This window comes from Sphaerodactylus townsendi, linkage group LG12 (assembly GCF_021028975.2).
Source record: "Sphaerodactylus townsendi isolate TG3544 linkage group LG12, MPM_Stown_v2.3, whole genome shotgun sequence".
Classification (NCBI taxonomy): domain Eukaryota; kingdom Metazoa; phylum Chordata; class Lepidosauria; order Squamata; family Sphaerodactylidae; genus Sphaerodactylus; species Sphaerodactylus townsendi.
The window spans coordinates 8,464,932-8,478,494 of record NC_059436.1 but is presented as its reverse complement, the minus strand read 5'-3'; the positions used below and the strand labels follow the sequence as shown (position 1 = coordinate 8,478,494).

Here is a 13,563-nt window from a genome sequence, read left to right as displayed (position 1 = left end):
CTGCTACTGTAGTTTTACGGGGGGGAGGGACTTCCACCTGTCAGTTACTGCCAATTGTACAGCATTCAGAGACAAGGTGGCAGTCAGAACAGGTCCCTCTTCCATCAGTTAACAACCTTATATCCCACTTCTCTGCCATATCTCAGTCAAGCATTATGCAAAACCTATCAGTTCTACAAAAGCACTCATAATACCAAGAGGAAAAGCCAGACACGAGCATCAATAAGACCACATGTGCAAGGGGGACATACCAGATGAGAAAGAAATATTTTGTTTCCTCACCATAGCTGAAGTGTGTGCAGTACAACAACAGGTACAATACACAAGACTGCCAATTGTGCAGTTTGGCTCCAAGCCCTGCCCAAACCTGAGAGATGGAACTTTGTTCCGTAAGGCTGGATACCAAACTCTCCAGCACAAAATCCTGTTAAGTTTTAACTGAACTGAATCTCTGCCCAGTGTGCTTTGCAAATTAAATTCCAGAGTGGCTACACAAATCACTATTGCTATTGTGCACCTCTCTTGTCCTACTTAGGTTTCTCAGAACATAGCTGAAGATCTCAGACCATAAATGAAGACAAGCATTGTTCTTAGGGAGTAGATCTAACAAGACAGGAACTACAGTATGGAGAGAGGTTGGGTGAGGTTGAAAGAACAAGCAAAATCTTTAGTTGGATGTTTGTAACAATGTGCTCAATATTAGCTAATTTATTTCTTTCCTTTTAAACAAACAGATGATCAGAACAGGGAGACAACAGTTCAGACTTGCAACAAGAGCTATCTATTTATTAAGGCTCTAAGCACCGAAGTCTAATTATCATCATTTTGGCGAGTTATTTGGTTCAGAGAAAGCACTGTAGTTTCTGCACTCAGCCTAATTCTGCACTCCTACTAGACAGACAATATTCAGTAGAATTAACAAAAGACACAAAAACAGATCCGTATGCCCAATTAGGGTCTCCTACATATTACCATTCCCGCCCCCCAATTCTTTATTTTCAACTTTATTTATTAATTAAAATGGTTGCCATCCAACTACACTGTTCCCAAGACGTTAAGGGCCCTAACGTTTTCTTAATTTCTTCACTTTATTGATAATTCGCCGTTGTCATTGAAAACCAAGGTGCAGCAAACTGGTCAATTCCCTTCCTGCTGCAGTTGGCTGAGCCCCCTCCCCTTTTGTTCCTGGAGAGCAGCAGTTACTGTCATCTTTGGTTGGGTATTATAAGCCGTCAGACCCCTCTTCCTCTAAAAGGTGCCATAGAGGTCAAAGGCTGGCATAACAGCTGGATTCTGTTCTTCACAAAATGGATGCTCCTCAGAAGGTTCTGAGGTCCATCTTGTGTGTTAAGCCTGGGCAAGAAGCCTGTTGGCCACTGATCTTTTCACCTGGTCCTAAGGTGTGGCTGGCCAGACAATGGGCTAGATAATCTCCATTGTGTCACCCTAAGGTGATTTAATCAGCACTCTGAGTAGACCATTACTTACTTTATCTGCACCCATCCCAACACTCAATTAGTATTCAAGAGAATAGTCAAGGAATTATCTTGGGGCCTGACAACTCACAAAGCCTCTCCCATCTTTTTGTTGGAATTCTGGAAAATCAATCAATTCTTTGTTCCTGGTTCTCCTGCCAATTTACCTCACACTGCCTCAGAACCCATTATGGGGTATAAATATTGGTCCCTTGCCCATTTATACTGTGTGTGTGTGTGTGTGTGTGTGTGTGTGTGTGTGTGTGTGTGTGTGTGTGTGTGTGTGTGTGTGTGTGTGTGTGTGTGTGTGTGTGTGTTCTGGATCTGTGCATGCAACCCACTTGTGTGGGGGCTCTTTCCTTTGCTCTTTGAAACACTGGCCATTTTCCTCTTTAGCACTGCTTTCCATAGAAGTCACTTCAAGACTAGCAACTATCACCCATCCCTGAAACCCTATTCAACTCTCCCCCTTTCTCTTAGCCAGCTACTGCATGCTTTGTGTGCATATGTTCATTACTTACAATATATTTCTTGTTTTGCTATTTTCTTATCAGGTCAATTGAGAGTTTTCATCCAGAACTCTCCTGGTATACATCACTTATTGATTCCAGTTACCCCTTCTTGCTCTTTGTCTCCAGCTAATTCCTCCAACTACAATGGAGACTGTCTACTTAAGGTGACAGTGAAAGCTAATATATATACCCTGCCTTTCCTACTGTAAAAAATGTGAAAGCCAAAAAATTGCCCCAAACATTTGGTGGGAGGGGAAAAAATCCTCATCAAGGGCTTTAAAAAATCTAATTGAAAAACTTTTTTAAAAAATAAGTGAAATGCTTTTTAAGACAACATTTCGCTTGTTCCAGATGTATAACATGAGCAAAACCCCTTCTGTCAAATGCTTAGCTAAATAATTGGTAGGATCCAACCCCTAATGTTCCACGTGTGTTAATATACTCATGACATTGTTATTCCAATCTTCCTCCAGGAAATTCAGGGCTTCCTTTTTCTTGGCTTTGCACTTTCATTCACAACAACGCTGTGCAGCAGATTAAGGTAGAGAAAAGCAAGTATTTCATGGATCTCCCTAACCACATATTTCAACAGTTTACTATTCTAGCCATTACACCCATCCTGCAAGAAGGCACACAGGCAGACATCAAACTGTGATTCCAGTCCCACAAAGCCAAAATCACGCTATGGCTGCAGGACTGACTAGTATTACATGTAATCCCAGATTACAGAATCTTCATATCACCTCCTTCACAGTAACAGTACTTTTTGATGAAAAGCATTTGGACCTTCAGTGGAGAATCATAAGAAATCTGTTACGTTTAAGAACATATGAATCAGCTTCTTCAAAATACAGGAGAGAAAATTACAAAGGACAGCCCAATCTTGTGAACAGACACCAGCCCTCTTAGTAAACAGAACTTGCTTGCAAACAAGGATACATAGGGTTTTTTAGCCATGGGATCCTAGGAGATCCATGAACTTGGAAGGTGCCACCATCAATGCAACTTCTTGAAAATTGAAAAAGCTGGCCTCAGATAGAACAGAAACTGTCAGAGCAGAAGGAGTAACTTAGTATTTAAACATTAAAATCCCCCCTCTAAGCCCATCTTCCTCTTCCCTTATGTCTTTAAGTTACTGGTTAAGGAAGTGAAGAGAAAATGGCCAAAGGCACAGATGTTTGTAGCTCATGTAATTGGCAAATACTCTTGCAAGCTGTCTATGAATCTGACTCTTCCATACAAACACTTGCATATTCCACCATTTTCTTCCCCCTTTTAAAAGTTTAAAGAGCCAAAAGGAACCTTAGATATAGCCTTTATTCAGCTCCCGCCACCCAAAATGTAAGAGTACTGGGCCGCTCCAGTTTTTCCAGGCAGACATGCAGACAGAACAAGACCCTCTGCTCAAGGAGCGGACCATGCCCGTTACCTTCAACTTGCAAATAAAAAAAGCTAACAGGCCACAAACTTACTGCAGATTATTCCATATCCTGGTGATCCAGTATTGCTGTGGTCGCCCTGCCACACACACGCACTAGCTTTACAAACCAGCAGCTTGGCCAAATAAACCATACCGCCAAAGCTGAAGAATGGGCAAGAGGAAGGACTAGCTACTCAGAATCACCACAACACCAGCAGCCATTCTCTGCTCTTTGGTTTCTGTCTTCATTCAAACTCTCATGAACCATGAATGCTTATATATTTAGAGAATCAAGAAACTTCCTGTGCCACACGCTCACTCCCTTCTCCAGGTAAACCAGAGGTTAGCAAAACTCCTGAAGAAAAAGGGAGCATCAACATCAAAGACAGACCCATCCATTTTTGATCATCTGTAAAGTTCCCTGACTGGGTATTCCTACTTACTGGCTGTTCTTCTCCAGTAAAGTTACAAGAAACGCTGAGAAATACTCTGACCCAGACAGCCTAGCAGCGCCTACAGAAGCCAAGAGCGTCTCAAGTGGCCGGCAACCTAAAGAAGATGCTCTTTCCCTTGGTGGCTTTCAGCTTCCCAGACCAATAAAGCAAAATGCCAGAAAACAGAATGGTGGCAGAAAACATCTGGCACCCGCTGTGGAGCTCACAGCCCTTCACACTAGCAGACCAAGATCTGTACAGAAGCAGAGGGAGGGGAGCCCCCACTCTTGAAACCAAAGAACCTGCGCTTTAAAGAGCGTTCAAAAAAGGAAAGATCTAGCTAACAGACATGAATTGGAACGTTGCAAATTTGAGTGTAGACTGGCCAAGAATTTTTAGACAGTTCTGACGAGGATGTTTTGACCCCTTCCTGTTCCGCCACCACCCTCCCGACCATCAGCAAGAGTGTATTTAAAAGCTTATTTAAAAAGTGGTGGGTTTGAAGTAGGGAATGTTGCCTCTTACACACACACCAATGACCTTCATCCTTTTCTCTCCCCCCACCCAATAAAGAGGGTCAAATCTGATACAAACAGGATCACTCACTCCGCAAGTTAAAAACAAATGTCCCCATGAAACACCCCCCCCCCACCCAGTTCATTTATAAATGTCACTGTCACTGGAGCAGATGATAGGACACCCTCCCCTTCCCTTTTGGCATTGAAGTCTTCTCAACCAAAGTCCCAAAACTGTGGCCTAGTCAAGGAAGGGAACTGCGTCCCTAGGACCAAAATGATACAGGAGTGGAGAAGCGTCTTAAACCCTAGCAAAATTTATTCCAGCATCAGCTTCCCAGAGTCCAGCTCACTTGAAGCGCACAACCAAAGGGCTGGATCTTATCTAGAGTGGGATTCACAGCCTCTCCAAAACAGTGCGGGCTGCTCCCTTTCCAACTTCCCAATGCTGTGAGAATGACACCGTCTGGGAGAGAACCCCAAGGGTAATGCCCTCCCTCCGGAGGGCACAAGGAAAGCAGTTGGCCAGCCAGCAGGTGCTCTTTGCAAACAGTCCCCCCCAGCCTCTCACGCCCCCCCGTGCCCACATCTCCTATGGCAGGTGCCACATCGTGCCCACATCTCCCGTGGCATCCGCTTCTGTTGCCATAGAGACCCACTTTGCCTTGGCACGGCTTAGCCAAAAAAACACCAAGCTAATAATTAACACCACAAAAATACCCTTCCTCTTTTTTCTTTTTCTAAAGCATCAACAATAAAACATGGCAGCTTGGCTGGGCTGGGTACCCCCAAGAAAAGGGTCGCTCCCTCCCGGTGCCAGGCAACTCTCCCACTCGCCGGAACAGCGCGGAAATCCAGCGAGCTGCCGGTGCCAACAGCATTAGAGAAATCCGAAAGCGTTTTCCAGGGGTGGGAGGGGATCATCGGGGCTTTAAACCTAAAATATCTCCCTGCCCTTCCGGGGACAGATGCCGCTCTCTCTCCTTCCCACCCCAGCCCGGATCCCAAAGCGCGGATCCTGCGCCTCGCCTGTCCCCGAAGCGCCAGCCAGCCAGCCTTGGCCACGCTCGCCGCCTCCCCAGCAGGATCTCGTGGCTCGCCAGAGCCAGCCGAGGCGCCTACCTTTTGCGAGCCGGCGAAAATGGCCCTTGCCTTTCTCTGCCTCTCGGTGGCTCAGCCTGGCGGAGAGGGGAGGGCCCCTCCGAGCCGCGCTGCCGTGCCGGGTCCTTCCTCCTGGGGATCGTGGCGCGCGCGTCTCCGGGCGTCCTCCGGCCGTTCTCCTTACAGCGCTCCCTGCCCTTGCTCCATCGCGGCTGCCTGGGCGAGCGTGTGCAAACTAACAAAGCCCCGCGCCGCCCTCCTCCTCCTCCTCCTCCTCCTCCTCCGCCTTCCTCCTCTGGGTGCTGCTGCTGCTGCTGCTGGCTGCTACTGGAGCCACCAACCTACGAGCGCATCGCGGCTCCCCGCCTCCATCCTGCCTGCGCTTCCACCTCGCGGCTCCAATTGCACAATAGAGCCTCGGCTGGCTCATCAATATGCATTGCCTGAGCCCTCCCCCTCGGCCGCTTAGGCGAGAGCAATAGAGCTCCTATCGCCTGGCTCGGAGGGAGGTGGGCAAGGCAAAGCAAGCGGGGAGAGGGGACCCTCGCCTCGCCGCGCGCGCAGGAACGCGGCTGCACCGGGTGGAGTTGGGGGCGAGCTCTGGCTGTCGCTCCTTGCTGGGGCTTCGCCTGGGCTTGCTGTTGCAGCCCTTCCCAGATGGGGAAGGGAAGGGGGGGGGGGAGAGAGAGAGGCAGACAAAAGGGGAATGGCTCACTCTGGTCTCCTCCATGCGCTCCCCCCGCTGCAAAGATTACAAGGCGGTTCGTTTGCTGCTTCGTGCCAGAGGACGGTGGCTGGAAGCAACCGGGGAGGGGGAAAGGGAGGGGGCCACGCTTGCTTGGGAGGTTGCATCACATCACAGCTCGGGGAAAGATACTGCAGCCCTTCTGCGAACCAGCTGGAGACGCACACCCCCGCCGGGGGGAGACTGGGCCAGCGTCCGCCTGGAACTCCCCGAGCGAGGGACACAAGGGGAAGCGGCGGTCCTAGGCCACGCATCGGGGGTCAACCTCTTCCTCCACCTCCTCTGCATTTATATAGTGCTGAAATGGGCGCATTATCTTGTTGCCAGACAGCCTTGGAAGGCAGACCGGCACAGATCCCCCGATTGCAGACGGAGAGGGCTCAGAGTGGAAACCTACCATTAGGACTTTACACTTAGACAGCGCTTTCGGCATTCCAAATGCTGTCTTGTTTCAAAACAGTCCAATGTTGTTATTCCCATATTGCAGATAGGACACTGAGGCTGAGCAATTTCTTTGCCACCTGGTCGAGTCCCTTGTAGAGGCAAGATTTAAACCAGGGCATTTCTCAGATCATCGGCTTAGCGATTACACCACAACAATATTCCCCTGCTTAGGATTGTGCTGCACAGGGCTTGCTTGACTTACCATTTGAAAACAGCAGTAGTGACCTACCTTACAGTGTTGCTATAAGGATTGCTGAGAATATGTCTGGGAAAAACCTGCTTGGGAAGTGCTAACAAACTATTGCATCCTGCTAGGATCCACAGCCTACTTGAATGCGGCACTATTTAGATGTTTTGCATTTAATCTATGCTGCCCAATATTGTGTATATAATTACACACAGAGAGTACATAACACAGGCTAAACCCTCTACTACACCCTGTCTCTGTTTCATCTACTACAAAAAGATATGTATGTGCATATGCACTGGATTCATTATAAGACAAGTGTCACATGTCAGGTATCTACATTTGTCCTGCGTCTCTGCCAAAAAGTTCAGAGCAACATATGTGCTTCTGTCCTAAAGTTTAGCCTCCCAATAAGATAGTCTGTAAGAGAATCATTGACCCCAGAACGCCTCAGAGCTTCACAGTGGAGTAGAGATTTGAACCCAGGTCTTAATAGATCAGTTCTGATGCTCTCTGATGGCAGGCTTGTTCTTGTGGGTATCTGCTACAGTTTCCTTCAGGTCTAGAATGCTTGGAGGGTTTCGCTTTAGATCTTGGTGCCAACCAAGGTAGCAAACAGGCCCCTTTATGTGTGCATAATGTACTCACAAACCTTGAAGGGCTCTCAGATACAGTGGCAGGCAGTTAATGAAGTTCAGTAGCAGAGAGAGCTACAGGCTTGGAATCTGATGGATTCAGTCTTGAAACTAAGCAGGTCTCTGTTTCCCAAGTGCTGTTTAAAAACAGAAGGTTTAAGAGTGTAATCAATATGAAGTTAGGTATGATTTTTTTAACAGAAGGATATTCTTGTGAAGTCAGCACAACTATTCATGTTGTCCTGCAATACAAGAGCACATGAACAATACCCGTCACATACCCTGGGGTAGCTGTGAACCCTGCAGAAGCAGTCCCCATGAATAAAAGATAAGCTGGAGCCATTTGGTTGCTTCCTGTTTCAAAACACTCTTTAGGTTATGAACAGCTTGTGGGGAAATGACCAAGTCTAAGGGTTGAATACTACAAAAACACAGCTGATCCAGGATACCCGGGCACCACTTATTCCTCTGCACTGAGCTTGGAGTTGAATTAGATGTGACATTTGGCTATAGCAGTGATGGCGAACCTGTGGCACGGGTGCCAGAGGTGGCACTCAGAGCCCTCTCTGTGGGCACGCACAAACAGAGTTCATCATGTGGGGGGGAAATCGCCCCCCCCCCCACATCTAGGCTGGCCTGGGCCGCTGGGCTCAATTATTAGCATTAAACCTAAGACCTAGTTTTGGGGAAGCCAGTCAGTCAGTTTTATTACAGGCTACATGAAAGGCTGCTAGCAAAAAAGAGTGAGAGAAGGAAATGTATATTGAAGAAAAAGGAAGAACAATAACCAAAAGAAAAATCGGAATTTGTACAGAAATCCACCAATAAGACAGAAATCCAATAACAAAAAATATATCAGCTTGCTAGCATTATTAATGCGGTCACCCCCCTCATGTGGTCTGGCTCTTGGTCCCAACATGGTTCTTCTCTTACGGTGGCATGGCATGAAGCCAGCATACATGCAAATTTAGCTACCTCGCTGAGATATCAAGAGAAACTCCGGTCTTCCAGCAAAATTTCACAAGAACTGAATCGGAATTGAACTCTAGTTAGTTGCTAATTTTGGGGAAGCAGTGTCGGGTAACCCTGTTAAGCTGTTGCTAAACCCCACCACTTTTCATGCAAAGAACTAAAGCATGATCCTTTACTCAGAGTCAAGCTCGGTTGTTGGCAATGTATTTGCTTCTGAGCAAGCAAACTCTCCTAGGGTTGTGATTCACCCTGCTAAAGAGTTGCATTGTGTTGCTTCAAAGCCAAGCCACCGACTACCACCAAGCTTACTCCAGAGTAACGCATGCCTCGGAGCCAACCGTTTTTTCTAAACTAAAACCTCAGTATTCAGGTTAAATGGCCATGTTGGCACTTTGCGATAAATAAGTGGGTTTGGGGTTGCAGTTTGGGCACTCGGTCTCGAAAAGGTTCGCCATCACTGGGCTATAGAGTCTTGTCTGGGATAGGGCTGCCAACTTCCAGGAGGCAACTGGAGATATCCAGCTATTATAATCAGTTTCCCTGGAGAGAATGGCTGCTTTGGAGGATGGCATTATGCCCTACTGATCAGTTTACAGCCAAACATTACTGCCTGGAAACAAAGTTTGCAAGTTCACTGGAGCCTGATTCAGACTGGGACCATGGTACCGGGAGAAAGGGGGGCTTCAGCCTTCTCCCCTGCACCAGTTTCCATGGGCCAGAACAGCTCAGGTAAGGTGCCATTTGGCCAATTGTCAGGCTGTATGCACCACTCATAATATCTTGAATCCTCCATTCTCCATTGATAACATATTAATAATTATTACCTACTTCAAGTAATTTTTAAGAGATCAAAGCATTTTCATATCTTGAAAAATAAAAGTGATAAATGCTAATATTACCTCCCCCATACAATTTTACATGGGATTAAGCCCTACTGAATTAAACAAGGCTCAGCCCCAACTGTAGAATTGGGCTGCAAGTACGCAAGACAGCCAGCATGGTATGTTGATTGAAGTGTTGGACTGGGACCTGGAAAACTCAGGTTCAAATCCCCGCTTGGCTGCAAAACTTTCTGCTTGGAATGACGTTTGATCTCTGGTCCCTGTGTTTCTCAAAATTTCCTGGCTTCGACCTATTATGAGGCAGGTCTTTGGTGAGATAAGACAGGAGGGAGGAGGAGAGTGATGTGAATTGCTTTGGGTCCCCACTGGGGAGAAAAGCAGGACATAAATAAACAAGTATTCATATTTATTGATATTTGGGAGAAATATGTATATTGTCATTCCATACCTGCTACAGGTACCTTTCAACTAAACAGAATGATGTAGATAACAGTAAAAACCACACAACAAAGCATGCCAATAGGAACAACAAAATAGGAACAAATAAAAACAAAGCCAATAAAAAGGAGTAATTTATAGTCTTTCACACAGACACAGAAGGCAGATTACAAAAAGTACAAAATCAACACTACAGTAAGCACAAGAGGAAAATGGCAAACACTCAGCGCAAGAAGAAATGCTGACTCCAATTATGCCCTCAAGAGCAAGCCAGAAGGAAGTTGGCTCCTCATCCTAAGTAGGCCCCATTGATCCCACATTCTCAGATTCTCTTGAGGCTTTTCATTTTCTCCAGAGCTATTTTGGAGACACCACACTTTCAAAGGGAATTCTCCCCTCTCACTTGCAGCTCTTTAGTGTTAAAATGGTTAATCCTAAACTGCAGACTCTTGATCCCTTTGTCTGCTAGAAAGCAAATGAGAAGATCCACAGCCAAGAGGAAACAGGCAAACTCAGAAATAGTGCCACTTTTTTTTCTTTGGCATAGCTTCTCCTATTCTTTTATCTTTTGCCCCATACATGAACCTCATACCTACCTTCAGAAGGTGACATTTGTGGGCCTCTGGATTCATGCTTCTGAACAAGCTACTACTGCCTGTCTAACTTTGTAGTTCCCTGCAGCCATCACACCCCAAACAATCATTCCCTGCTCCAGTAAGGCTTCGGCCTTTTCAGGTGTAGGATTTGCTTTTAATCCCAACGCAGAGCCCGATAATTTTTTTAAACCCCATACATAAATTTTCCTTGTCTCTAATGATGCCAAGGAGGTTAAGCCTTTATTAAGGAGGGAACGTTGGTAGCCAGGTTTTTGTGCTCCTGCATGTCATAGCTGTTTAACCTGCAAGTGTTTAAGAATACAGGTTTGTTCATACATTGTGTTTGTGGTAATCTCCATGCAAGTAATCTGCCCTGGGTTCAATCCTGTTGGAAATCATGTTTTCCCCCCAGCTTTCCCAGCATTTGGGGAAATTGTACATCTATAATATAGGCTATTAAGGTCCCTATTTGTGTGCTGTTTTTAGCTGCCAATAAATATCTCTTTTTTCTATATTATAATGTTTTATTATTCACTGAACCTGTTACATATATTGTTTCTATGGTATATCGATATAATCATATGGCATTGTTTTTTTAAAAAAGATTGAAAAGGACCTGGACACTGCTGGATCTGTGGGCTAGGGGAAGTACAAGCAGACCTACTGTGTGGAAACCCTTTTGCAGCCGAGCTCCCTTGGCAACAAGAACACCACACAAGCCTGTCCCTGAGTGTCATTCGTAGTTTTGATCTTCCTAGGGCACACGCCAACACTAACAACGTAACGTGTGAACTGGGCAACTAGGGATGGGGATACTTGTGGCTCCCTGATAGGGCATCTGTTGACACGCAAAAGGTCCAGGGTTCCACCCCCACCAACTCTGGTTACAGATGTTGTAGTAGCTGATGTAGAAGAATTCCACTTGAGACTATGGAGAGATGCTGGCAGTAAGAGTCAACAATACTGACGTTGATAGCCCAAGGACCAGAGGTGGGATCCAACCAGTTCTCACCACTTCTCTAGAAGTTGTTACTAATTTTTTCTGAGTGCCAAGAAGGGATTACTAAAGCAACCTCCCTGCCCAATAGGGACTGGAGGTGCGTGTGTGCGGCGGCGCCACTGTTTGAATCCCACCACCATCGGAACCTGTTATTAAAATTTTTGGATCCCACCACTGCCAAGGACTGACTTGATGTAAGGTGGCTCGTGCATTTGTAGTGGGCACATCGCTTCTAATGAAGGCAACAGTTTTCCCTTATCTGGTGAACCAGATGTGTTTCCGCACTCCTACATTCCTGCTGGGTGACCTTGGGCTAGTCACAGTTCTTCGGGACTCTGTCAGCCCCACCTACTTCACAAGGTGTCTGTTGTGGGGAGAGAAAGGGAAAGGAGCTTGAGTCTCCTTACAGGAGAGGTATTCAGGGGTATAAATCCAAACTCTTCTTCTTCTTCCCTGCATCACGGAAGTTGTTGCTGCCGTATATCTCTCTGATTATCCAGTTCACAAGATACGTTTATATTCACATACTGGCAGGGCTGTTCTGATTAAGAAAACTGCATTCTCCTGTTCCAGTTAACATAGTTACCCGCTCCCCCCCCCCCAAACAGAATATTGTTCTGGCTTGCTTGCATTACTATTTTGTTCAAATTTGTCCAGATGATAGAGTATTCAGGGCACCTTTGCAGGTCAATTTCCTTTGGAGGAAAGAGAGAGAAAGAAAAAAAATGACTCAATGGGGAAACAACTGCAGAATTTTCTGCTATCTTGGATTTACTATTTATTTATACATGTAAAAACAAGTTGTATATGTAGACTGAGAAGAAAATAAAGGGAAATAGCAGCAGGGACAAAACCTGAAGTCCCCCACACTCTAAATGAGCCCTTTGGGGGTTGGGTGGTATACAAGTCTAAAAAATAAATAAATAAAAATAAAATAAATGCACTAAAACAGCTTCACTTACATTTTCAGGTGTATACTTAAAAAAACATAATTAGCATATGCAGTGCTTACACTTTCTCATGTGGCAATGCAAACCTATGTTTTCAAATAGACATATCAAACAGATCCATAGGTAAGGGAACCAGAGTTTCTTCCTCGTCAGTGGGAAACCCAGTTTTGCTACTCTGGAACACTATAAACTATTTCTTCTAGCATTCAACACAGGTAGCACAACCTTGATTTTTTTTATTTACTGAAATGCCATTTTTTTAAAAAATGGGTAATGATAAAATGGTCATTAAACTCTCACAACAAAGTATAAAAGTCAAAAGTCACACATACAAACTATCTATGTACACACACTCCTCCGTTTCCTGTCTCCAAAGGTCTGAATATAGAAGAAACTTCAGACTTCCTTAAGGCCTGGCGTCTGTAGCCATGGCGCTAGTGAAAAGACTCCACCTAACTGGTCTCAGCTGTTGAGAACCCTCAGCAGATCCTTTCCAGTTGATCTGGATTCCCAGACTCCACTAGCCTTCTGGTGTGAGACAAAGGTTTTACTTTTTCCAGAAAAACTGGTTGCAACCAGATCTTCAGTGTGATGGCCTCTTCATCTGCATGAGTATATAGATGTTGGAGGCCCACCCTATGTAGATACAGCTTCAGGCAGAAGGCGGTTCTCCAGTACTAGTTACCTAGCCATTTGCAAAAGAAATGTAGCGACTCCCTGTTCTGTGTTATGTACAGTAAGGCCTACATCTTCCTGGAATACTTCTCAATTCCCACTGGATTGCATTTTATAATTGTTTGGCTCAGGGATCCCTTCCGGCCCACTCTCATTTTTGTATTAACTTGATAATACTTAATATGTAGCTGTCGGGTACCCACCAAGAGGAAACGCAGGCTTAACTCCAACATTTGATGGATGAAGCTGGATACATTTGTCCTGTTATTTGTAACACCCCTGTTTTTTACAGCCTGAGGTTTCCCACCCCAGTGTACCTTTCTGAAGGCTCTTATCTACCTGATGTATGTTGTATTCATTCTGCAATAGCAAAACTAGTGTGGTGTAGTGGGTAGAGTATTAGATTAGAATTTGAGAGACCCAAGTCAAATCCTCACTGGGCCATGTAAGCTTGCTTGAGTGGCTTTGAGCCTGTCACACTAACCTATCTCACAGGATCGCTATGAAGATAAAGTGGCATTATGCCCTACTGATCATAAGCTGTTTTAAGGGAGAAAAAAGGGTATAAATATCTGATGAAAGGAGGACAGGTTCCTTCCCAGAAGAATCTTTTGAAGAAGAA

The 13,563-nt window shown here is 45.5% G+C and overlaps 1 protein-coding gene across 1 annotated transcript in view; it reads right to left on the bottom strand.

The window, feature by feature from the left end:
• ZMIZ2 (zinc finger MIZ-type containing 2) overlaps positions 1 to 5,725 on the bottom strand; it is a 108,173-nt gene extending 102,448 nt beyond the window's left edge. The window contains exon 1 of the mRNA XM_048512435.1: positions 5,479 to 5,725. The gene's annotated coding sequence lies outside the window, so the exon portion shown is untranslated. The remainder of the gene's footprint in view (positions 1 to 5,478) is intronic.
• Positions 5,726 to 13,563: the final 7,838 nt, after the last annotated feature.